At 38.4% G+C, this 24,549-nt stretch overlaps 1 protein-coding gene and 1 long non-coding RNA gene across 9 annotated transcripts in view; one reads left to right on the forward strand and one right to left on the reverse strand.

The window, feature by feature from the left end:
- xrcc4 (X-ray repair complementing defective repair in Chinese hamster cells 4) overlaps positions 1-24,549 on the reverse strand; it is a 534,233-nt gene that overhangs the window by 149,619 nt on the left and 360,065 nt on the right. The window lies entirely within an intron of this gene.
- LOC138742742 (uncharacterized) lies at positions 6,666-15,718 on the forward strand. Of its 2 annotated transcripts, none has more exons than XR_011344387.1 (4): positions 6,666-6,739; positions 10,535-10,662; positions 15,127-15,236; positions 15,327-15,718. It is a non-coding gene; the product is annotated as an uncharacterized lncRNA (long non-coding RNA). The 2 variants fall into 2 exon arrangements; XR_011344393.1 differs by having other exon boundaries at positions 10,535-10,611.

A 24,549-nucleotide genomic window follows, 5' to 3' on the forward strand; every position in this document is an offset into this window, starting at 1 on the left:
GGACACTTTTTTGGTAGGTGTTGTGTACCGCATCGATGACATGGCTTTCAATGGTCCCTTTCATTTCTGTTCGCTGGCCACGCCTCTCTTTCCACTTTGGCAGGCTTTTTGTTAAATGTGTTAATTCTGTTCTTGCTCACTGCATCCACGTTGCAGTTAGTTTCACTGAACAGTTCTTTTGCCTGTGTTTTTACAGTTTCTTTATCCCTACAGAGTGCTATGGCTTTTGCCAGATCTAGATTTTGCTCTCTTGGCAGTCTTCCCTTAGACTATTTATTATCTGGAATACCAGACACAAGTCTGTAATTTATCAGTGAGTCGGTCATTCTACCAAATTCACACGTTTGCTTCTGTTTTTCAATTCAGTCACATACTGATCAATACTTTCTTCCATTTTCTGTACACATGAAAAATCTGTGCCTCTCAAGCGTCACGTTACATTTAGGTATGCAGGATTCCTCAAACTGTTACACTATTTTTTCCAGTTTAATTTTGTCTCCTTTAGCAGCAAATGTGAAGTTACTACACACCTCCAGGGCTTCATTACCCTCGACATGTATGAAAACTGACGCTTTTGCTTTATCACTTTTCTCGTCAACTCCGACTGCCACTAAATACAATCTAAAATGCTGCTTAAATCTGTTCCAATTTTCAGTCACATTACCTGTCAGCTGAAGTTTTACTGATGAATGCAATCCTTCCATTTTTTCACTATGTTACTTTCTCTTCACTGATCAGTTACTGACTTCAGATTTTACTTTAAAAGTATTTCCTTCTAATTTCCTGCATCTCACTTCTGACACCATGTTTCATCTTGTATTCGTATGTGTGAGATTTTAGACAACACATCAATGAAGGGAAAGGTTCTTTACTTTAAAGTTATGAACAGCCATGAGGCTGCAAGTCTCCATTTCAGCTCTGCATCCTGTGTGTCAGCCCCCTGTTGGCAGCCAAGTCTAATCAAACAGTAAGGCATCATTAATTGCCTTGCAACCATGATCACTATCATGACAGGTGACACCAAAATTAGTGGTACAGTCATCCTTGTTAAGAATTTCAGAAAAGTCCGGAATGGAAAAAAATGACTAACAGCAACGATCTTACAACTGTAGCAGCCAGTTAACCAAAACACGACCCAGTACACAACGAACGCGGTGACCGCACAGACCCTGTGGGGGCCAATGACTTTGGTCCCAGGTGACAATCTGCACAGCGGGAAGCAACGAGCAATGGCGAGAACGCTAACCAATCTGAAGCCAGTGCTGCTGTTATGTCACTCTTGTCATCAACAGCAAGGAGAGAATATAAGGCAGGTTTCCAGTGCAATAAACCAGTCTTCGACTTCAAATTTTTGGGTGTGTGTCATTTTTCCCACACTTTGCGGTAGCGTACATGCTACGTAACATTACAAAATTCTTAAAACAGTGCAAAAGCTGATTACTTTGCTCTTCTTTGAGTTGATTTAATTTCTTTATTATGAGATTGTGAATGGGTTCTCACAGTTGGGACCAGAAGTTGATGAGAAACCTCCTCCAAGCTGCATTTTTTCACATAATTCTTTCAGTGTTTATATTAAATCACATTAGGAGAAAATGTGATGTCACATCTATAGGGACCTGTTATTTACTAGACATATCCCTGAAACTTTCAGGTCAAAACATTTGTTTCCTCTAAGTCACTGGTAGTTTTAGCTGATAACAATATACTGTAGATGCCTGAAACCTAAAGAAAGAGGGCACTGGTTCTCTCTTCTACCAATCTGATTGGAGCATTGAAAAATATAGAACACAAGGACAGAGAAGGAATAGCATTTTAAATAAAATGGAAAAGAAGGATTAGATTAAGGAAGAGAAAGAGAAAAAAAAACTTATGAAATGTGAAAAAAAAAACACATTATCTGAATGAATGATACTCAAAGCTTGTAATAATTAATTTTTGGTGAGAGGTCCATTTATGTTACTATCAATAATCACATTTTAAAAGGGCTTGAAATGATCATTTCTATGGAAACCCTTCTTTGCTTTTACCATGGAAATATACTGTGACCATCTTGAATGTCAAAGGTGAGATGGACAGTGTCATAACTTTTTAATGACATTAAGCAAAGAAAATAGTATTTAATCAATCATGATCTAGAGTTGTTAAAGTATTACATGAATAAATAACGATGAAAACCATTGGATGCACCATTATTTTGTTGCAAAATCTGGCTCTATTACTCCTTTTGAAACCAGGATTAGCTCCATTGATGATACATTAACCTCCCAAGACAGCCCTTTCATATTTTAGCTGAAACCACAAACCAACTTGCGAAATACTTGCTCAGATGATCTTCTGAGAAACTTCTGGATCAGCAGCCAGATAATTTTTAATAGGTTATTTCCCCAGTACAGGTTGAACTTCGGTTGTCTGCTCAGCAGAACTCAAGCCCTAAGTTATCTGTGGTGTGCAAATAGGCTCCTTACCCAACTTTGTTTAAACATTTACAATGGTGTCCAGTTGGTATACAGTTTTAGATTTGTTTTAAAATTTTAAAGGTAAATTGAATTAATGTTATTATTTAATAACTATTTTCACCAGGTCTGGGGGAATTTGGAAGGTCATTGAATAGTCTATCAAACTTATACTGGTGCACTGTGGAAAGCATACTGTAGTTGCCTCAGAGGCTGGTTTGGGAATTCAACAGCCCAGGAATGCAGAAGCCTCCAGAAGGAAAATCATAGCTAGGTTGATCACAGGTTTCTACCTCCCATCCATTGAATGCATTGAAGGCAGCCAACATCATCAAGGACTCCAATCACCAGGTGTCCTGTGGTTCCTTTGGAGGCTCATGAATGTGGTATGGCATAACCAGGAGATACCAACATCCTGGCAGAGAGATGGAGAAATCCTGAACACAGAGGACAAGGATTCAACAGAAATAAGTCAATTCCTCCAGTCTCCTGTATGTTGAGGGTAAAATCTTTAGTGTGGTGGCTGTTACAGAGTTCTGTGTTGTGTATTGACCTATGTGTTGTGTGCTTTAATGTTAAAAAGTGACAGTTTGCCTTTAAGAGCCAAGGTGAAGGTGGACTGCTGAGAGAGTGGGAGACGGACTGGGCATGAGCAGAAAATCATCTAAAAATTTCTGGACTTGGATGATAAACCACCACTGGGTGGTGCTGTGGAGTGGAAGAAGGCCCAGAGCATGAGTCATGGTCTGGAGGACAGTTTAGAATGTTGGGTATTTTAAAAGGGATGAACATTCCGAAAGCAGCCAAAAGGATCAGGACGGACCAAGCCAGTGGTTCCTCTCTCTGCAAGCAACACAAGAAGACAACTTTGAATTTTGTGCTCTCTCTCTCTCTCAAAGATCTTTTGGCTTCAGTTTACCAAACAAACTGAATTTTGTTTATGATCTTTGCTTCGGTTGAGATCAAAGTTTTGTGAGTCTTGTGTTTGTTTTGTGTCTAAGTTTTTCTGTGGGCTGGTTGGAAATATAACTTAGACTTTAATTACATATGTTATATTTAGGCTGGGGAATTTATTAGTTTGACACTGTTATAGAGATTTGCATAGTAACCAGTGGGCATTGGTATAAAAGGGGGAATTTTGAATTAAAGTTTAAAGGTGAATTTTTGTTAATAAAGTAATTGTTCATCTTTACCCCTGTGTGATATGCCTTCTTTGTGGTTGCTGGTTTGATCTTGTAACATGGCTCATAGGCTGTCAAGATATTTGCATAGAAACCATTTGATTGATCCATCAGTTCAGCAAGCAAGGACCTCGGGTTTCTCTGGCTGTTTGGAACATGCTTGCATAATCTGGCATCAGACCTAAGTCGCCAAGAAGGAGGGAATAGATCTTCACGTGGTGTTCCTGGAGCACGCCAATGCTTTCGGCTTGGTCCCTCTTAACCTCCTCTGGACGGTTTTGACTTCTTCAGGGTCCCAGTGGCCCTCACAAGCTTCGTTAAGGACTACTTCCAGGATGTGCAGCTATGTTTGACAACATAAGACGACACCACAGCATGAGGTGGGAATTATGGCTGGTTGTGCCATCTACCCACTAGCCTTTACCATGGCCATGGAGGTAATCATTAGAACACCTTGATGGGTGGTTGGAGGGAAGTGAATAAGACCTGGCTTGAGGCTTCTGCCTATCAGAGCATATATTGAAGATTTCACATGACCAAGGCTTGTACTGTACGCCTATTAAGGAAGCTTCAAGAGAATATCGAGAAGGTTCAGATGAAGATCAAGCCAAGCAAGTCCAGAAGCATCTCCTTTGTCAAGGGGGAGCTGGTAGACCAATGCTTCTACATGGTTGGAGATGATTCCAACAGTCTTCGAGAAACCAGTGAAAACCTTAGGTTGGTGATATAACTCATCCCTCAAAGATACAGAGCAGGTCCATCCACTCAGGAAGGATGCAATCAATGGCCTTAAGAGCATCAACAGAATCACACTACCTGGCAAGTTGAAGCTCTGGTGTGTGCATTTGGGCTCTTTCCACGCCTCATGTAGCCACTAACCCTGTATGAAGTCCCAGTCTCGAACGTGGAAAAGCTGGAGAAACTGATCAAATCACACGCAAGGAAGTGGCTTGGTCTTCCTAGGTGCCTCAGCAGCATAGGGCTTTATGGCAAAGAAGTCCTAGAGCTACCCATTTCCAGTCTTTCAGAGGAGTATAAGTACACCAAAGTAACACTGGAGATGATGTTAACAGAAGTGAATGATCTATTTGTAGCTCAAGCTGCCTGGATACTGGGAGGAAATGGATTCCATCAGAAGCAACTAAGCAAGAAAAGGTGGCACTAAAGCATAGGGACATCATGGTCGAGTACTGAAAATAAATAAATAAAATAAACAAACAAACAAATAAATAAAAAATAATACTGCATGAAAAGTAGGGGAGAGTCTTTAATTTAATGATTATTCAGGAATTCTCTTATAAAGTATCTTCCTTAAAAATGTTCCAAGAGTCTGCTTTCTCTTCACTTTGACGAAGAAAGTACCAAACATAATTGTCAACATGTGAAAATCAAGGGAGTAAAACTCCTCCATTTGTTAAAGTCTCAAAATTGGGCAATTCCTCAGTGATGAATTGATATGGATAGTGACTTAAATAAAAAAAAAGAACAATCCGAAGTAGGTAAAGCGCTGGTGTATTGCAGTGCAATGTTTACCATTAATAAAACTTTAAATGTGATTATGGAACTTTCAGTTTGTTGTGCAATTGATATTATAAAATGTATTTATATTTTCTCATAAAAGCTAAAGAGAAAAATGGACAAAACCATTTATTTAATAACTGGAAAGCAAAATTGGGGGGAGGGGGGTGTGGAAAGAAAAGAATGCAGAGCTGGTTGAGACAAATTGCTTTCCTGGCAACTTTTATATAAAACCAATTCCTCAGGTAACATTCTTACTGGGTATTGTAAACTGAAAGACAACTACATTATCATGTCACACTGAGTCTGATGGGAAATACTTCTCAGGATTAAACAACATTTATGGACTGCTCCAACTTCAATAGATGACAAAGCATATAAAGCAATAAAAGCAGACCTGAAGGGAGCAAAAGGAAATAGATTACGGACTAGAAAAGAAAATCCCAACCTGAATTGCAGTTTCGCTCGGGGAAGCACTGAAGGTCTTTTGTTAAAGTCATCCTTTCTTAAATTAGGTAGTGATCTTGTAAGAGATTACATTCTAACTGAGTTCCTTTCATATAGGAGATGCCACAGTGTCAAAACTAACTTCCTTCTACCATCCAGAGACCAAATGTCTATTATCCACTTGAGGTACTGGTACAGAAATAGCTTGACCACTGCAATTCAGGAGATTCATAGCCTTTCTGTAAAGCATTACAGTGACCCACAACATTTCACAGGTCACATAGGAGCTATATTCTGACTCCTGCTTGGCAACCATGGCAGTTCCTTTTGAAAAGGACCCAAACATTTCTCAAGGTTGGTCATCATTAGTTCTGATCCTGACACCAAGAGAAAAAAAATTCATTACTTTTTAACAACTCTGACAAAGTACTGGAAACAAATAATTAATCTAATTGAAGGAAGTAAGGAGAAAGAGTTAACTAAGATCTTGATACTCAGTAGATTCTTTGTAAATGGAATAAAAAATGATAAAGCTCAGTCTACTTTTATCTTCTTTTACTTATCATGGGTTCTTGGGACACTGATGGTTCTCCCAAGGATAATATGAGGTCAATAATATTGGGATGATCTTTCGTTTTTATAGCAGCATGTCAATAATTCTACCGTCACTGTGAAGCATTGGTTTACAATATTATTTTAGGAAACCACTGCACTAAATTCAAAGACCATTTTTTTTGTGTCATCTGCAGCCTCTATTCCTATTACAGATTCCAGCCATTTAATTCTGCAACTACCGTACTTTTCTATTTGCAATCACTTTCTTGATTGGATTATAAAACCAGTCACAGTTTACAAATGACCATCAAAAAGTGAAATTAATTTTAAGTCCAAATGTTTATGATTCTATTTAAATCCAGTAAATGCTCAATAGGTCAATAAAAATGATTTGCCCCTTATTGTCACTAGAGTTGCAATGCATCAATGTGCCATGTTGCAAAATGTGTACTGTGACATGGGTACTGTGACCACATGAAAACACTATCAAATAATTGCACTTCCTTTTTAAGTGCAAATGTGACTGGCAGAACTAAAACATGGCTTCTCCATCCCTTTTCCTTCGAACACTACTTTAAACTCATTGTAAGTATTTTGTTAACGTACCCACATTCCCAAATGAGGGATTTCACGAGATCATGGTTTAAAACAAATTTGTTAAGTCTAGCTTTCTTTATTACTATTGTTTTCAACATTTCCATGTCACACCATGTCTCAAAGGAGAACCTCTATGCTAGTTTTTAATTTGATGCACATATATTTTCTCTCCGACTATTGTATCAATAGTTTCTTTCCAATGGCTATCAGGCTCTTGAATCTCTCTTTACTACACTAATCACAGACTATTCTGACATCACAAAAAGGACTGTGTGAACTACTGCAATGCCATTATTTTTTTCTTACATTATGATAACTGTAAATATTATCTATCTTAAGTATTTACCCTTTTAATTTAATGTATATTATTGTGGGGTTTTTTTTGAACAAAGTACATTTTCAACTACAATTAGTAAGAATTGTGATGCATAAGTACATTGTAAAACTCACGCGAGAATGAACTCATTATCACCAGCAAGTAAAAATTTTAGTACTGAATATAATGATATCCGTTGTAAAATACATATGCACCAAAATTCTTATTTGCATCATCTGAAAAGATACTTGGTTAAAAAAAACTTCATTATGATACTAAATATAATTAAAAATAAACAATAAACACAAATCAAAGGTTAAAAAAAAATGCAGTAATCCTAGTGCAAAAAGAGAGCGTTATGGCAAAGAAAAGAAAATCCTTTTGAGGTGCAATACACAAACAATCTTATCCTCAAGTGGATAATAGGTAAACTGAGCAGGTCACACAGCATCCATAGGAAGGAAACGATAACCAAAATTTCTGTCAGATATAAGCAAAAACAAGCAGGCACCTGAATAAAAAGGTAGGGGGGGGGGTGTTGAAGAGAGGTGATGAGGGAGCAAGGGGGAGGAGGAGGAGCAGTTAAGAAGTTATAGATAGGCTGGCAGAAGAGGAAAAAAAAGCTGAGAAGTGATGGGGAGAGGATAGCTCTCTGCTAGGAGAGTGAAGGGGTGGGTAGCTGGAAGAAAGAAGATCGAGGGATAGGGTAGGAGAGAGGGAGACTTGGGGAGGAGGTTAACAAAAACTGGAAAAGTCGATGTTAATGCCACCTGATTGGAGAGAATATAATGTGTTTTTCCTCCAATTTGAGGGTTACCTAGATTTGGCATTATATGAGGTCATGGACAGTCACGTCAGTGTGGGAATGGTGAGTGGAATTGAAATGGTTGGCCATTGGGAGGTCCTTGCTGTTGCTGTGGACAGAGTGAAGGTGCTCAATGAAACTATCTCAGTGTCACCTTTGCTCTGTCAGGAGATGGTTTTGTTGCGTACCTCTGCTCAGTTCATTAACGGAAGCAACAATGAGAGGTATAGAAGTCTTGCTGTTTTAAGGACCAATTCCCAAAATAAAAAAAAATACCCATTAAGCTGCCAAGTCGACAGTACATCATTTGGACGAGATAACTTAAATCTGTGGTGAGATAGTGTAAAAAAAAATGTAATTCAATCTCTGAGTTCTGATCTGCAAGATATAGTGCCCAAATTTAACATGGGATTGATGATATATTGCTTCTATTTTAGCTCAATCAACACAAGATTGCAAAAAAAAGATTTTTTTTGTAAATCTGACATCTGTAAATACTGTTTTGATTTTATAGTGGTATTAATTGAATGCAAAAAATTACAATTGAGTTAAATGCAAGAAATATGGCTTTTCTCAGATCAATCAGCAATGATTTATAGCAAAAACCACAGTTGGGTAATTGTTGTCCACTGCAATAATTCAAGGGCTGATCTGCCAAAAGATAAAACATGTTGTGGTGACTGAGGAAGAGAATCAATGTCAGGCTAATGGAGGGAAACTGTTCAACAAACAGAGTCACACATAATGGTTATCCAACTTTAGAATTAATTTGACATAAAATTAACAGGACTAACTTTGACCACAGTTATCATTTTCATTGTCAGATAGAACAATGTACACTCTTATCCTTGGGATATTCCTTTGAACATGACTTACTTCCACTGCAGTAAAACACGAAAGACCACAGACGCCATGACTGAAGTAAAAACATAATGCTGGAGAAACTTAGCAGCTCAAACAGTATATTTTATGCAGTGAAGATACATCACCAACGTTTCGGGCTTGAGCCCTTCATCAAGGTATGACCTAAATAAAGGCAGCCACCCAAACAAATTGGTGAAGGGGGGAGGAGCACAGGCAGGAGGTGAAAGGTGGATAAGGGAGGGAAGGCACACCAGTAAACAAGGGGAGGGGAATGGGTCTGTGAATGGACACCCCTCTTGTTTGCTGGTGTGCCCTGTCTCTCTTCTCCACCTATTATCTCCTGCCTGTGGCCTGTGCTCATCCCCCTGCACCTCCCACCAATCCCCCCCCCCACCCCCAACCTCTTTGTTTGGCCACCTGCCTACATTTTACTCATAACTTGATGAAGGGCTCAAGCCAGAAACATTGGTTATGTATCTTTATCTTTGTAATTATAAAGTGCACTGTTTGACCTGCTGATATTCTCCAGCATCATGCTTTTACTTCCACTGCAGTTCGATATGTTCTGTGATGACTGATCAGGGTAATATGGAATCAAGTGGAGAAGGCAGGGTTTCACAGGTCAAGTGGATGTTCTTTGTGCCTGAACTTTATGTGGTTTCATCTGTTGGATCTCTATGCTTTCCTGGATCTTTTTTTTTGCCAGTTATGAGGGGGATGGTACATTTTTGCAGGAGGGCTGAGAGGATTATTGGAAAAGACTTGCTGTGACAGAACCTCAGAGTGGAGTTCTTCTTGCATAAATCTGATATGAGACATGTGGATAAAATATCCTATTGTGAGCATAATTAGAAGTTTTATTCTGGGGTTGGTTGGTCTGGAACAGGATGATGATGCTACTTGTGGATTTTGAAGATTTTACAGAGACAACATTGATGTTGTCTCTGTACCAGTGTTCTGAAGTACCTGTTGTAAGTTATCTCTGCCTTTGATGCAAGCAAGATAGACTACTGGCTTGGTGCCAGATAAAAGATGTAATTCTTTGAACACTATTTTCCTCAAGTCGAGGAAAGCTGTTGAAGGGAATTGGATGAAATTATTGATTTTCTCATTAGGGTGGGATTGTTTCTACTACATGATATTTCATAAATGTTGACCCAAGTATCATCATGGCTCTTGATCACTGTGGAAATCAGTGGTGTTGTGCACCATGGGCACCATGGAAGGAAGTACAAATTACAAAACAAATTAAATGGAAAATGTGGGTCCGGAACAACATCTGCAGACGCTGGGGTCTAGTGCAGCACACAAAAGTGCTGGAAAAACTCAGCAGGTCATGCATAGGAAATAAAAGACAATTAATGTTTCAAGGCTGAATCCTTCTTCAGGTATGTTGAAAAACAGGCAAATGCCTGTATAAAAAGGTGAGGATGGGGTTGGGGGAGGAGATAGGGAGGAGCACAGGCTGACAGGTCAGAGGTAACAAGTAGAAGGTAATAGGTGGATACAGGTAATAAGATATGGCGCTGGCCAAGCAAATCTTTCCATGATTCTAGTCACTATAGATAGCTGTCATTCTCTTTCCTGTTGCTTTTTCTTCCTCGATCTTGTCTATTGTTAAATGTTGCTATCTGCTATTTTTACACCCTCTCTATTTTTGTCTCTATTTACCTGTCTTTTAAATTTGTACATTTTCTACATCTGTTCCACCACAAAATCATAGAGTAAATATGGATTATGAATTTTTTTTGGGTTATTAGTTCTTTCATTTGGAAGCCTTTTTATTTCTCTTTTGTAGCCCGATCTAATTGATGAAGGGAGGGCATCCATGAGGACGTTCTATGCATATGTGAAGAACAGAGGATAAGAATGAAGGTGAGGCTGATAAAAGATAAAGGAAGCAACAGGTGCCTGGAGGTGGAGGAGGTAGGTGAGGTCCGAAATGAATACTTTGCTTCAGTATTCACAAGATAAAAGGACTTGGATCAGGATGAGGTCGGAATAGAACAGACTTGTATGCTGGAAAATGTTGAGATTAAAGAAGAAGTGTGGATCTTCTTAAAAACATTGAGATTGACGTCCCCAGGGCCAGACGTGATCTACCCTAGGTTGCTGTGGGAAGTGAGGGAAGAGATAGCTGGGGCAGTGGTTGCGATCTTTGAGTCCTCTTTAGGCACAGGGGAGGTGTGCCTGAGGACTGGAGAATAGCTAATATGGTCCCCTTGTTTAAAAAGTTAATAAGAAGAATCCTGGGAATTATTGACTGGTAATTCTATCAGTGGTGTGCAAACTATTGGAGAAGATTCTTTTTTTTTTTTTTTTTTTTAAAATTTTTTATTTTTCACACCATAAATCACAATAGCCATGATATACACTTTTTCTTTTCCACACATTTACAGTGACTTTTTCTCCCTCCCCCCTCCCTCCTCCCAAGCCACCCCCCCATCCCCCCCCCTCTCATCCATTTTAGTTATACAATCTAGGTTGCATTAATTCAGTTAGACAATGTTGTCATTCAACAAAAATACACCAGAAATTCTACTGAGTCCATTCTTTTCTTTTCTTCTCCTTCCATCAACTTAGGTAATGTTTGTTCCCGGTAGGTTTTCGCTATTGTATTTAATGTAAGGCTCCCATACTTGTTCGAATATTTCAATATTATTTCTTAAACTATATGTTATTTTTTCTAATGGAATACATTTATTCATTTCTATATACCATTGTTGTATTTTCAAATTATCTTCCAATTTCCAGGTTGACATAATACATTTTTTTGCTACAGCTAGGGCTATCTTAACAAATCTTTTTTGTGCATCCTCCAAGTCAATTCCAAATTCTTTATTTTTTATGTTACTTAGAAGAAAGATCTCTGGATTCTTTGGTATATTGTTTTCTGTTATTTTATTTAATATCTGATTGAGATCATCCCAAAATTTTTCTACTCTCTCACATGTCCAGATTGCATGAATTGTTGTTCCCCTTTCTTTTTTACATCGAAAACATCTATCAGATACTGTTGGGTCCCATTTATTTAACTTTTGCGGTGTAATGTATAGTCTGTGTAACCAATTATATTGTATCATACGCAGCCTCGTATTTATTGTATTTCTCATCGTTCCAGAGCATAACTTCTCCCATGTTTCCTTTTTTATCTTTATATTTAAATCTTGTTCCCATTTTTGTTTAGTTTTACCATTTGTTTCCTCATTTTCCTTTTCTTGCAGTTTAATATACATATTTTTTATAAATCTTTTGATTAACATTGTATCTGTAATCACATATTCAAGGTTACTTCCCTCTGGTAAACTCAAGTTGCTTCCTAATTTATCTTTCAAGTAGGATCTCAGTTGGTAATATGCCAGCGCTGTATCTCCCGTTATATTGTACTTATCTCTCATTTGTTCAAAGGATAAGAATCTACTTCCTGAAAAACAATTTTCTATTCTTTTAATCCCTTTTTTTTCCCATTTTCTAAAGGCAAGGTTGTGTATTGTAAAAGGGAGTAGCTTATTTTGCGTCAATATTAGTTTTGGTATTTGGTAATTTATTTTATTTCTTTCTACATGAATCTTCTTCCATATATTGAGGAGATGGTGTAATACTGGAGAAGTTCTATGTTGTACCAATTTTTCGTCCCATTTATATAATATGTGTTCAGGTATCTTTTCCCCTATTTTATCTAATTCTAGTCTCGTCCAGTCTGGTTTTTCCCTTGTTTGATAAAAATCTGATAGGTACCTTAATTGTGCGGCTCTATAATAATTTTTGAAGTTTGGCAATTGTAAGCCTCCTTGTTTATACCATTCTGTTAATTTGTCTAGTGCTATCCTCGGTTTCCCCCCTCTCCATAAAAATCTCCTTATTATTTTCTTTAACTCTTTGAAGAATTTTTCTGTCAGTTGTATTGGCAATGCCTGAAATAAGTATAGTATCCTTGGAAAAATGTTCATTTTAATACAGTTTATCCTTCCTATCAGTGTTAGTGGTAGCTCTTTCCAATGCTCTAAATCGTCCTGTAATTTTTTCATTAGTGGATTGTAATTGAGTTTATATAATTGGCCTAGATTTTTGTTTATTTGCACACCTAGGTAGGAGAAGATTCTTAAGGATAGGATCTATGAGCATTTAGAGAAGTCCAGTCTACTTAATGATAGTCAGTAAGGCTTTATGAAAGGAAGGCCATGCCTCATGAGTGTAATTGAGATTTTTGAAGAGGCAAAAAAGGAAATTAATGAGAGTAAGGCAGTAGATGTGGTCTATAACCATATAACCATATAACCACTTACAGCACAGAACAGGCCAGTTCGGCCCTACTAGTCCATGCCGTAGCAAATCCCCACCCTCCAAGGGTCTATAAGGCATTTAATTTTAATTTTTTTTTACATTTTAAATTTAGATATACAGCATGGTAACAGGCCATTTTGGTCCACGAATCCGTGCTGCCCAATTTACACCCAATTAACTTACTCCTGGTAAATAATTTTGAATGGTGGAAGAAAACCAGAGCCCCAGGGAAAACCCAGGTAGACAATGGGGAGAATGCACAAACATCTTAAATACAGTGTGCGATTCGAACCCCGGTCCCAATCGTTGGCGCTGTAAAGGTGTTGCACTAACTGCTACGCCAACTGTGCATTCTACCCCTTCATCTAGGTCATTTATAAAGGTCACAAAGAGCAGGTGTTCCAAAACAGATTCAGTAGAACTCCACTGGTCATTGACCTCTAGGCAGAATACTTGACAAGGCCTCTCACGAAAGACTTGTCCAGAAAGTCATGAATGCATGGGATCCATGGAACTTTGGATGTGTGGATAACAATTAGATTGCATGTAGAAAGTAGAAAGCAGAAGTGGAAGGAAAATATTCTGCTGGAGGTCAGTGACTCTTGGAAGATCAGAACAGGATCAGTTCTGGGACCCCTGGTCTTTTTGATCTTTATAAATGACCTAGATAAAGAGGTGGAAGGGAGGGTCAGTAAATTTTTGGATGATGCGAAGGTTGGAGGAATTGTGGATGGAGCTGAAGCTTGTCGTATGTTACAAAAGGATATAGACAAGATGCAGAGTTGGGCAGAAAAGTGACAGATCAAGTTCAATCTGGTTAAGTGTGAGGTGATACATTTTGGAAGGACAAACCAGGGTAAATGGTTGGTTACTTAGGAGTGTGGGTGAACAGAGGGACCTTGGGGCCCAAATCTTTACAACCCTCAAGGTCACCACACAGGTTGATAGGATAGTTAAGAAAGCCTATGGGATTTTGGGCTTCATTAATCGAGGGATTGAGTTCAAGAGTCGATAAGTCATATTGCAACTCTACAAATCACTGGTAAGACCACACTTGGAGTGTTGTTTTCAGTTCTGCTCACCTCATTATAGGAAGGATGTGGAAGCTATAGACAGGGTGCAGAGGAGATTTACCAGGATGTTGCCTAGGTTGGAAAATAAGTCTTCTGAGGCAAGGTTGGCAGAGCTGGGACTTTTCTATTTGGAGCATCGAAGGATGAGAGGAGACTTAATAGAGGTCTACAAGATTATGAGAGGCATAGACAGGATGGACAGCCAGCGCCTTTTTCCCAGGGCAGGAATAGCAAACACTAGAGGGCATATGTACAAACTTAAAGGAGGAAAGTTTAGGAGAGACATTAGGGGTAAGTTTTTTTTACACAGAGAGTTGTGGGTGCCTAGAATGCCTTACCAGGGATGGTTTTGGAGGCTGAAGCATAGGGGCATTTAAGAGACTCTTAGAAAAATAGAGGGTTACAGCTTGGGAGGGTTTAGCATTGGGTTGGCACTGCATCGAGGGCTGAAGGGCCTGAACTGTGCTTTAGTGCTCTATGCTCTATATATTTTGCCACAAGTGCTCCAACTGGAATTGTATTCTGTCAGTTGATCATTCTATGTTAGAAACAACTTTTTATTTGATATCAATAATCTATTGTATCGTGCCAAGTTATTTTTCCTTCTGTAGCTCCAACAATATAAGATAATAATCTCGATTTCCTATTCAATATAATTTAAAGAGGCAGATGACTAATTCTTTATATGAAACAGAAAAACACATATAGCAATTAGATCATCATATTTTAAATTAGAAACTATTCAAAAACAATTGCAGAAATCCCATGAAAGACAAAAGTGATTAAAAACACTTGTCAGACACCTGGAATTAAGCACATGGCCTGCTGTAACTAACCTTATCCATCTACAATTTGAAAATTGACATTCACTGAAAATAACACAAATCCAAGGAACACATCAACCAGAATAAATTTTGGCTATCTGTAAAGAAACTGGTTTTGCAAATAAAAAAAAACTATATGAAACGTTAGCCAGCTGCTAACTTAATCCTCTTGATAAGATAAAATTAATCCATTAATATTGATCTTTCAGGAATCACTTGACTTGGGACTGGAAAATTGCAAATGTCTCTTCACATTTTAAAAAGGGAGAAAGGCAAAGGACGAGAAATTATAGGCCAAATAGTCTAACTTCAGTGGTTGGTAAGACTCTAAAGTTACTAAGGATGAGGATGCAGAGTACATGAAATCACAAAATAAAATAGACTGAAGTCAACATGGTTCTATTCATAGGAGATCATCCCTTGACAATTTTGCTGGAGCTCTTTGAGGAAGAGAAGGTCAAACAAGAGAGAATGAGTGAGTGGATGTTGTTTCTTGGATTTTTCAGAAATTCTTTGAAAAGGTGACACACGAGGCTATTGAACAAAATAGGAGCCTGTGGTGGCCCGCAGTGTCTCAACACGCAAGATGGCATCTGAATGCAGCAATCCGGCAAGGGCCAGGCCGACTAAATCAGCTTTCTTCACAAGCTGCCGGCCACACGGCAGGAAATAGCGAGCAGCAGCGGGAACGCCGGCCTATCCACGGCTGGCAAGCCGGAGACATCATTTGCACTGGAAGTGGCGTAAAAACTAGGCCTGGTGGACCTATATAAGGCAGGACAAACCATCAATAAAGTTAGTATCGACTGTACTCATCTCGTGCCAGTGTCTTGTTTTCATGCTCTGCCGTAGCATGTTACAAGCCCATGATATTACAGGAAAGGTACTAACATGGATAGAAGATTGGCTGACTGGTAGAAGGCAAAGAGTGGGAATGAAGGGGGCCCTTGCTGGCTGGCTGTGAGTGACTGGTATATTCCATCGAGATTGGTGATGGGTCTGTTACTTTTTATGCAGTATACCAGGAGTGGCCAACCTTTTAATTTTTAATTTCAAGATTCAATTTATTGTCATAGTAATAAAACAGTGTCATATTACATGAAATTTCTCTTTGCCTGCTGCAGACAGATTTCCCACCATCAGGAAATGCCTAAGCGCCTCTTATAGTTCTTACTTTCAGACCTACAGTCAGACTTACTGTCAGTCAGAGAGAGAGGAGCAAAAGAAAGTCCCCCTAGAGACATCGAGTGTCGGTAGATTCGGCTATAGCACTTCCACAGCCCCCGCAGCCCCTTAAGGCCCACAGAGTCCAGTCCAAATCATTGACAAAACCCGAGCTCCAGATCCGAACCTCCGACACGGTCAGGGATCCTCCAATGTCATCAGCACCTCCTCACATCCTGGTTCCGATACCTGGTACCCCTCTAGCTTGCTTGAGCCAGTCTCCAGCAGTCCGCAGTCCAGCGTGAGTCTCCCGACAGCAGTCTCCAGCATCCTACAGCTTTCATGGGGTCCTCATCTCTAGTCGCCAGCAGCCCACCTCATGTGTTGGCCCCTCAGCTGCAGAGCCTCTTCATTGGTCTGCCGCCATGGTCACTTTCCCCGTGGATTGTGTCATCCGCTTCTCCCTCTCAGACGGTGTCCTGTCCTCTGGTGCCCTGCTCCAGTTCTCCACTTTCCCAGAGTCTGCAACCCCTCGTTGCTGATGCCAATTAATAGGGGCTGCCATCTTGGGCACAGACTCAAGGTTGCGGGATTTCAAATAATAACCCACGGTGGCTTCTTCAATGGGTCACTCAAAGTGTGGGAGCGCTGAATGTCCACTCCCTCACTCCCCGCTGAACTGCAGCAGAGGCAGTGCTGCCACTACAGTGGCTCCATCAGTGCTGCCATCCTGTTATTTAGACATAGAGCACAGTAACAGGTCATTTTGGCCCACAAGTCCATGCCGCCAAATTAACCTACACCTCATGGGCCGAAATAGCCTGTTTCAGCACTCTGTCTAAATTAAAAATTAAAAAGTTGGGCATTCCTGTAGTATGCAAATGATTTAGAATTGTTGTCTTTATAGCCAAGTTTACAAATAGTATGAAGATAGGTGGAGGAGTAGATAGTGTTAAGGAAGTAGGATGTCTATGGAGGAACTTGGATGCAGCACAGAGTGTGTTTTCTATATGGGGATAGAATTCAGAAAGCAGAGATTCAAAGTGACTGAGGAGGCACAATTAGTGTTTGAGTGGGACAGTTAGCATAGCGGTTAGCGCAACACTACTGCAGCACCAGTATCCTGGGTTTGAATCTACCACTGTCTGTAAGGAGTTTGTACATTCTTCCATTGACCGCAGGGTTTCCTCAAAAACGACAGGGTTTGTAGGTTAACTGGCGCCAGAAGAGTCTGTTACAGTGCCTTTTGTCTAAAATTTAAAAAAACCTCGAGCAGGATTCCCTAAAGGTTAATTATCAGGGTGAGTCAGTAGTACGGATGCCAAGTGCAATTTCAAGGGGGACTAGAATATGAAAGTAAAGATATAATGCTGAAGTGTGCAAGGTGATGGTCTGATCACATTTGGAGTATTGTGGATCACATATCTAAGGAAGGATGTGTGAGTTGGGAGGTTTACTAAAATGATCTCAGGGATGAGAGGATGAAATATAGGGGAGTATTTGATGGCTCTGGGACTGTACTCGTTAGAATTTAGAACGTTGAGAGGTATCTCATCAAAGCACTCTGAATATTGAAAGGGCTGGATAGAGTGGATGTGGAGAAGATGTTTCCAGTAGTGGGAGCATCTAGGATCAGATGCCACAGCCTCGGAATAAAAGGGCAGCAGTTTAGAACAGGACATGAGAAGTTTCTTCAGTCATGGGGTTGTGAATCTGTGGAATTCATTGCCATAGACAGGTGCAGAGGACAAGTCATTGGGAATATTTAAAACATAGGTTGATAGGTTCTTTCTTTATAAGTTTGTCAGTGGTTATGGGATAAAAAACAGGGGAATGGGGTTGAAAGGAAAAATATGTATAAAACAATTGAGGAAGGAATAGAGTTTTATTATTTTATTTGGTAATTATTTATTTTAGTTAGGAATTAAGATACATCAATCTATTACACATACTCAGCCAAAAAGGCTGAGTGAACAAGCACACGGAGTCCAATGGATTAGAAAAACTTGGTTCCAGTCGGACTAATATATATTAAAAGCAGAAAAATATCCTATTGTAAAAAGGATCTTAGTTTTTCATATATTTTCTTTTTGGTTCATTACTAAATACTTATTTATCAGAACTGCTGAGTTGGGAGTGCAGACAGCACCAATTACTCAGCTGTGAATTGCTGCCAAGAACAAGAGCTCTCAGATGTTTGACAGGTGCACTGACTTAAAAGAAGCTCTGATATTAAAACCGTGATACATGTCTATCAAAATTACCACTCAGTGAAACTTTGCCCGAGGACATTGAAAACCCTCAGAATGCAAAGGTAACAATAAGCTTTCAGGCTCACTGATCCTAAATCTCCCAATTATACTGCTTTGATTCTTCATTACATTGCACAATTTACTGATTCCTACTTTTCATTTTAATTTCTATCTCATTATCTTTCTGAGTACGGGGCAGCTACAGCTAAGAAATCAAACAATAAAAAAAACCTAAAATTGGCACATTAACAATCAATGGATTATTTGACTCGTTCACCAACAATTCCTTTTTATATCCATTTCAAATAGTTCCACAATATGAAGTTATAGCTCCACATTTGTTCTGTCTTCATTCTTGAGTGGATTCAGAGTATTGGTGGGACAATGCAGTAATTGTACACCTGGAGTATTATACTTGCATGACTGATCACAGCTCAAGTTCATTACATTGCTGTTCATGGTTGATTGCTGATTGCCATCTCACTGGGTCTACACAAAGCCCTAGAACACCAGGACAGCAAAGATGCAGACATCAGGATGCTCTTTATCGACTACAGTTCAGCTTTTAACACCATCATCTCCTCAAAACTGATCAGCAAACTCCAAGACATGGGAGTTAACACACCACGGGATTATGGATTTCCTCATCTCCAGACCACAATCAGTGAAGATTGGTAAGAACATCTCCTCCAAAATTTTCATTATACCAGAACACCACGGGGATGTGTTCTTAGCCCCCTGCTCTACTCACTTTACACCTAATAGATTTCTATAAAACATTTAAAGAGTTACTAATTCCTCCTCTCCTGGAAGTAATGAACCAGATAGAAGAAACACAAAACATGCCAGATTCATGTAAAACAGCAATAATTACAGTGATACCAAAGACGGGGAAAGATCGACTAACACCAGCATCGTATAGACCAATATCTCTGCTTATCTCAGATTATAAGATAATAGCTAAACTATTAGCAAACAGATTGGCCGACTGTGTACCAAAAATAGTAAAACTAGATCAAACTGGATTTATTAAGAAAAGGCGAACAACGGACAATATGTGTAAGTTCATTAACTTAATCCATGCAGTACAAGGAAATAAGATGCCCACAGTGGCTGTTGCTTTAGACACAGAGAAATCCTTTAACAGGGTAGAATGGAATTATTTATTCAAAGTATTACAGAGGTTCAACCTACCAGAGAAATATATTAATTGGATTAAAGCATTATATGAGGGTCCAATGGCGAATGTGACAGTAAATGGATATATATCGAACCAATTTAAATTAAGCAGGTCAACTAGGCAGGGATGTCCACTATCTCCCTCACTGTTCACTTTAGCAATACAACCATTGGCAGAACTGATAAGAACAGAAAATAAAATAAAAGGGAAAAAAATAAAAGAGAAGGAATATAAAATCAATCTATTTGCAGATGACATCATAGTATACTTAACAGAACCAGAATTATCAATAAAAGAATTACATAAGAAATTGAAGGAATATGGAGAAATATCGGGGTACAAGATCAACGCAAATAAAAGTGAAGCGATGCCAATGAATAATGTGGATTTCACAAAGTTTAAAAAAGAATCACATTTAAATGGCAAACACATGCAATCCGATACCTAGGTATTAGACTAGATAATAATCTAGGCCATCTATACAAATCAAATTATCAGCCATTAATGAAGAAATTACAAGATGACTTAGAACATTGGAAAGATTTACCACTAACACCGATAGGAAGGGTAAATTGGATTAAAATGAATATCTTCCCAAGGATATAATACCTATTTCAATTGTTACCAATCCCTTAACAGAGAAATTCTTCAATGAGCTAAAGAAAATAATGAGGAAATTCTTACGAAAAGGGGGGAAATCAAGGATAGCGCAAGATAAATTAACAGAATGGTACAAACAAGGTGGTTTGCAGCTACCAAACTTTAAGAATTATTATAGAGCATCACAATTACGATATCTATCAGATTTTTATCAAACAAGTGAAAAACCAGATTGTACCAGGAGAAGGTACCTGAACATATACTTTACAAGTGGGATGAAAAACTGGTGCAATATAGTTCACCACTGTTTAAGAAGGGAGCTGGCAGTCAAAAGAAAATTATAGACTATTAGCTTTACGTCAGCTATTGGAGTCTATTGTCAAGGATGAGATGATGGAGTAGATGGTGGTGCATGGCAAGATAGGCCCAACTCAGTATGATTCCTTAAAGAAAAATCATCCCTGACAAATCAACTGCAATTTTTTGAAGAGATCACAAGTCAGTTAAGACAGGGGAGATGCAGTGGATGTTGTAAATTTGGACTTTTAGAAGGCCTTCGACAAGATGTGAGCCCATGGAATTACAGGAAGGATACTAACATGGGTAGAACGCTGGCTGATTGGCAGAAAGTGGGAATAAAAGGATCCAATTCTGGTTGGCCCCACATTACTAGTGGTGTTCTGTGGGGTCGGTGTTGGAGCTACTTCTTATTATGTTGTATATAAAATATTTGGATGATAGAAATGGTTTTGTGGCTAAATTTGCAGATGATTCCAAAATAGGTGGTAGGGCAGGTGGTGCTGAGGATACTGAAAGGTTGCAGAGAGACTTGGATAGATTAGGAGAACGGCCAAAGAGTTGGTAGATGAAATACAATGTTGGAAAGTGTATGGTCATACATTTTGGGAGAAGAAATGAGCGGGATGACAATTTTTTATATGGGGAGAAAATTCAAAATTCAAAATGCAATGGGACTTGGGATTCCTCAGGCAGGATACCCTAAAGGTTACCTTCAAGGTTGAGTTGGTGGTGAAGAAAACAATGCAATGTTGGCATTCATTTCTGGAGGAATAACGTAAGAGCAGGGATGTAAGGTTGAGACTCTAAAGGGCACTGGTGACACCTTATTTAAATACAGTATACAGTTTTGGGTGCCTTATATGAGAAAGGATGTGCAGAAAAGATTTACTGAAATGAGACAAGGAATGAAAGGGAACGTTTGTCTGCTCTTGGACTGTACTCGTTGGAGTGCAGAAAGATGAGGGAGGACTTCATAGACACATTTCAAATGCTCAAAGGCCTGGTCTGAGTAGATGTGGCAAGGTTGTTTCCCACAATAGGAGAGTCTAGGACAAGAGGGCACCACTTCAGAATAAAAGGGCATCAATTTAAAACAGAAATGTGGAGAAATTCATTAGCCAGAGGGTCGTGAGTCTGTGGAACTTAGTGCTACAGGCGGCTGTGGAAGCGAGGTTGTTGGGTATTTTAAAGGCAGAGATTGAGAAGTATTTGTTTAGTTAAGGGCAACAGGGAGAAGGCTGGTGAATGGGACTGAATAGGAAGATGGATCATGAAAGGATGGTGAAGCAGACCCAATGAGAAGGCTGGTGAATGGGACTGAGTAGGAAGATGGATCATGATAGGATGGTGAAGCAGACCCAATGAGAAGGCTGGTGAATGGGACTGAGTAGGAAGATGGATCATGATAGGATGGTGAAGCAGACCCAATGAGAAGGCTGGTGAATGGGACTGAGTAGGAAGATGGATCATGATAGGATGGTGAAGCAGACCCAATGAGAAGGCTGGTGAATGGGACTGAGTAGGAAGATGGATCATGATAGGATGGTGAAGCAGACCCAATGAGCTGAGGGTAACAAGGAAGGAAGGGTTTAGTACTTTTTTTTGGTAGGAATTCAGAAGTCGTCATGACATTGAGGGCTAAAGGGCCTATATATTGTGATCTTACATACTGCACCATATTCAAATATAGCTTTTTGCCCTTGCTGTTATCAACCTTTAGACTGTTTTTAACTAAACTTTTTCTCTAGAATACCACGTGCAGCACTTTTGTCTTATTCTGCACTACTTGTTGGACTAGTTGGCAGGTAAAAAGAAAACTTTTAACTATATCTTGTTACATATGACAATAAACAATTTAATTCAATTCATCAGTACTTCAGACCCATTAACCTATCTAATGAGCCCCTTTCACACTTGCATCCCACTAAATTGGCTATTCAGTGTGCTGGGATAGGAATGGGGGTTTGGCTTTTCACACTTGACCACTCCTATCTGGGACACTGAACGCTTTCACACTTGCAAGGAGCCATCCCCGGGGTTAGGACTGTTCTACCTTCTACTGGTGATGTCATGACACATCGAGTGATGGCGAACCTGCCCTAAATCCTGATCTTATTATGATCTTATATTTGAACAAAATTAATCATGCCTAATGATAACATAATTGTTTTTCTTTTTCAATCTTTTTATTATTATTATTATAATTTATAAACACATACAGTTCAAAGAGATATAAAAAATACATAGTAAGTAATGAATTAATACAGAGATATTAAACAATAATATTACAGAATAAAAATATATCATAAAAAAAATTTTTTTGATCAGTTTAGGGTGTGAACTATCTCTAAAAAAAAGATATAATTAATAACAATATATGAAAAAAAGAGAAAAAAAAACCCAAAAAAGAAGAAAAAACAAATCTGAATTAAAAAAAACTTAAAAAACAAAAAAACCTACAGATATAGCTAAACCACGCCTATCACTCCGATCTCATCTTACAGCCCAATTATCATACATAATCATAAAAAGAAAACAGAGCCAGATCAACTCACCACAAATGAAAATATTGAATAAATGGTCGCCAGGTTAACTCAAACTTAGAAGGGGATTCATAGACAGAGTTTCTAATTTTCTTAAAATTTAAACATAGTATAGTTTGGGTAAACCATTGGAAAACAGTGGGAGGATTAACCTCTTTCCAATTCAATAGTATAGATCTTCTAGCCATTAGTGTAAGAAAAGCAATCATACGATCCGCAGGAAGAGATAAATAAGTCAAATCTATCATAGGTAATCCAAAAATTGCAGTAATGGGATGTGTTAGTAAATCAATATTCAAAACAGTAGATATAATGGAAAAAATTTCCTTCCAATAATTCTGTAAAGAGGGACAGGACCAAAACATATGTGTAAGGGAAGCTATTTCCAATTGACATTTATCACATATAGGATCGATATGAGAATAAAAGCGATGGAGTTTATCTTTAGACATATGAGCTCTATGAACAACTTTAAACTGTATTAGTGAATGTTTTGCACATAGAGAAGAAGAGTTTACCAGTCGCAGAATTTTATTCCAATTTTCATTAGAAATATGAAGGTTGAGTTCTCTTTCCCAATCATTTTTAAACTTTTCAAAAGTCCCAGAATTTATTTTTGTAATTATATTATATAATTTAGATATCACACCTTTTGGAGGGAATTTTGAATATAGTATATCCTCTAAAACAGTCGTAGTCTCCCGATTGGGAAAAGAGGGTAAAGTCGAAACTAAGAAACTCCTAATCTGCAAATATCGAAAGAAATGAGATCGAGGTAAATCATATTTCATGGATAATTGTTCAAATGACATGAAAGAGTTATCCAAGAATAAATCCGAAAAGCATGTTATACCTTTAACTTTCCAGAGTAAATAAGCTTGATCAATTAGAGAGGGATGAAAAAGGAAATTTAGTACAATAGGAGTTTCCAAGATAAAATGACTTAGGCCAAAAAATCTCCAGAATTGAAACCATATACGTAGTGTATGTTTAGCCATTGGATTATCAATTTGTTTATATAATTTAGTAAGAGTAAAAGGGAGAGCAGCTCCCAAAATAGAGCTAATTGAAAAATTTTGTATCGGTTTAATTTCTAAATTTACCCAATGGGGATTTAGAGATAATTCTGAATAATTCAACCAATACCTTAAGTAACTAATATTAATTGCCCAGTAATAAATTCTAAAGTTGGGTAATGCCAACCCTCCCTCTAGTTTAGATTTCTGTAAATATTTTTTCCCCAATCTAGGATTCTTGTTTTGCCAGATATACGAGGACAATTTAGAATCGACCTTATCAAAAAAAGATTTAGGAACAAAAATAGGTATAGCTTGGAATATATATAAAAATTTAGGTAAGATCATTATCTTAATAGCATTAATTCGGCCTATCATGGATAGGGATAATGGTGACCAATTGGTAAGTAAACTGCCGATCAGGTCCAATAGAGGGAAAAAATTAGTCCTAAACAAATCTTTATGTTTTTTAGTAATCTTAATCCCTAAATATATAAAATAGTCTCTAGCTATTTTAAAAGGTAAACTATCATAAATAGGAACCCATCCATTAAAAGGGAATAATTCACTTTTATTT

This window comes from Narcine bancroftii, chromosome 1, assembly GCF_036971445.1.
Source record: "Narcine bancroftii isolate sNarBan1 chromosome 1, sNarBan1.hap1, whole genome shotgun sequence".
Taxonomy (NCBI): domain Eukaryota; kingdom Metazoa; phylum Chordata; class Chondrichthyes; order Torpediniformes; family Narcinidae; genus Narcine; species Narcine bancroftii.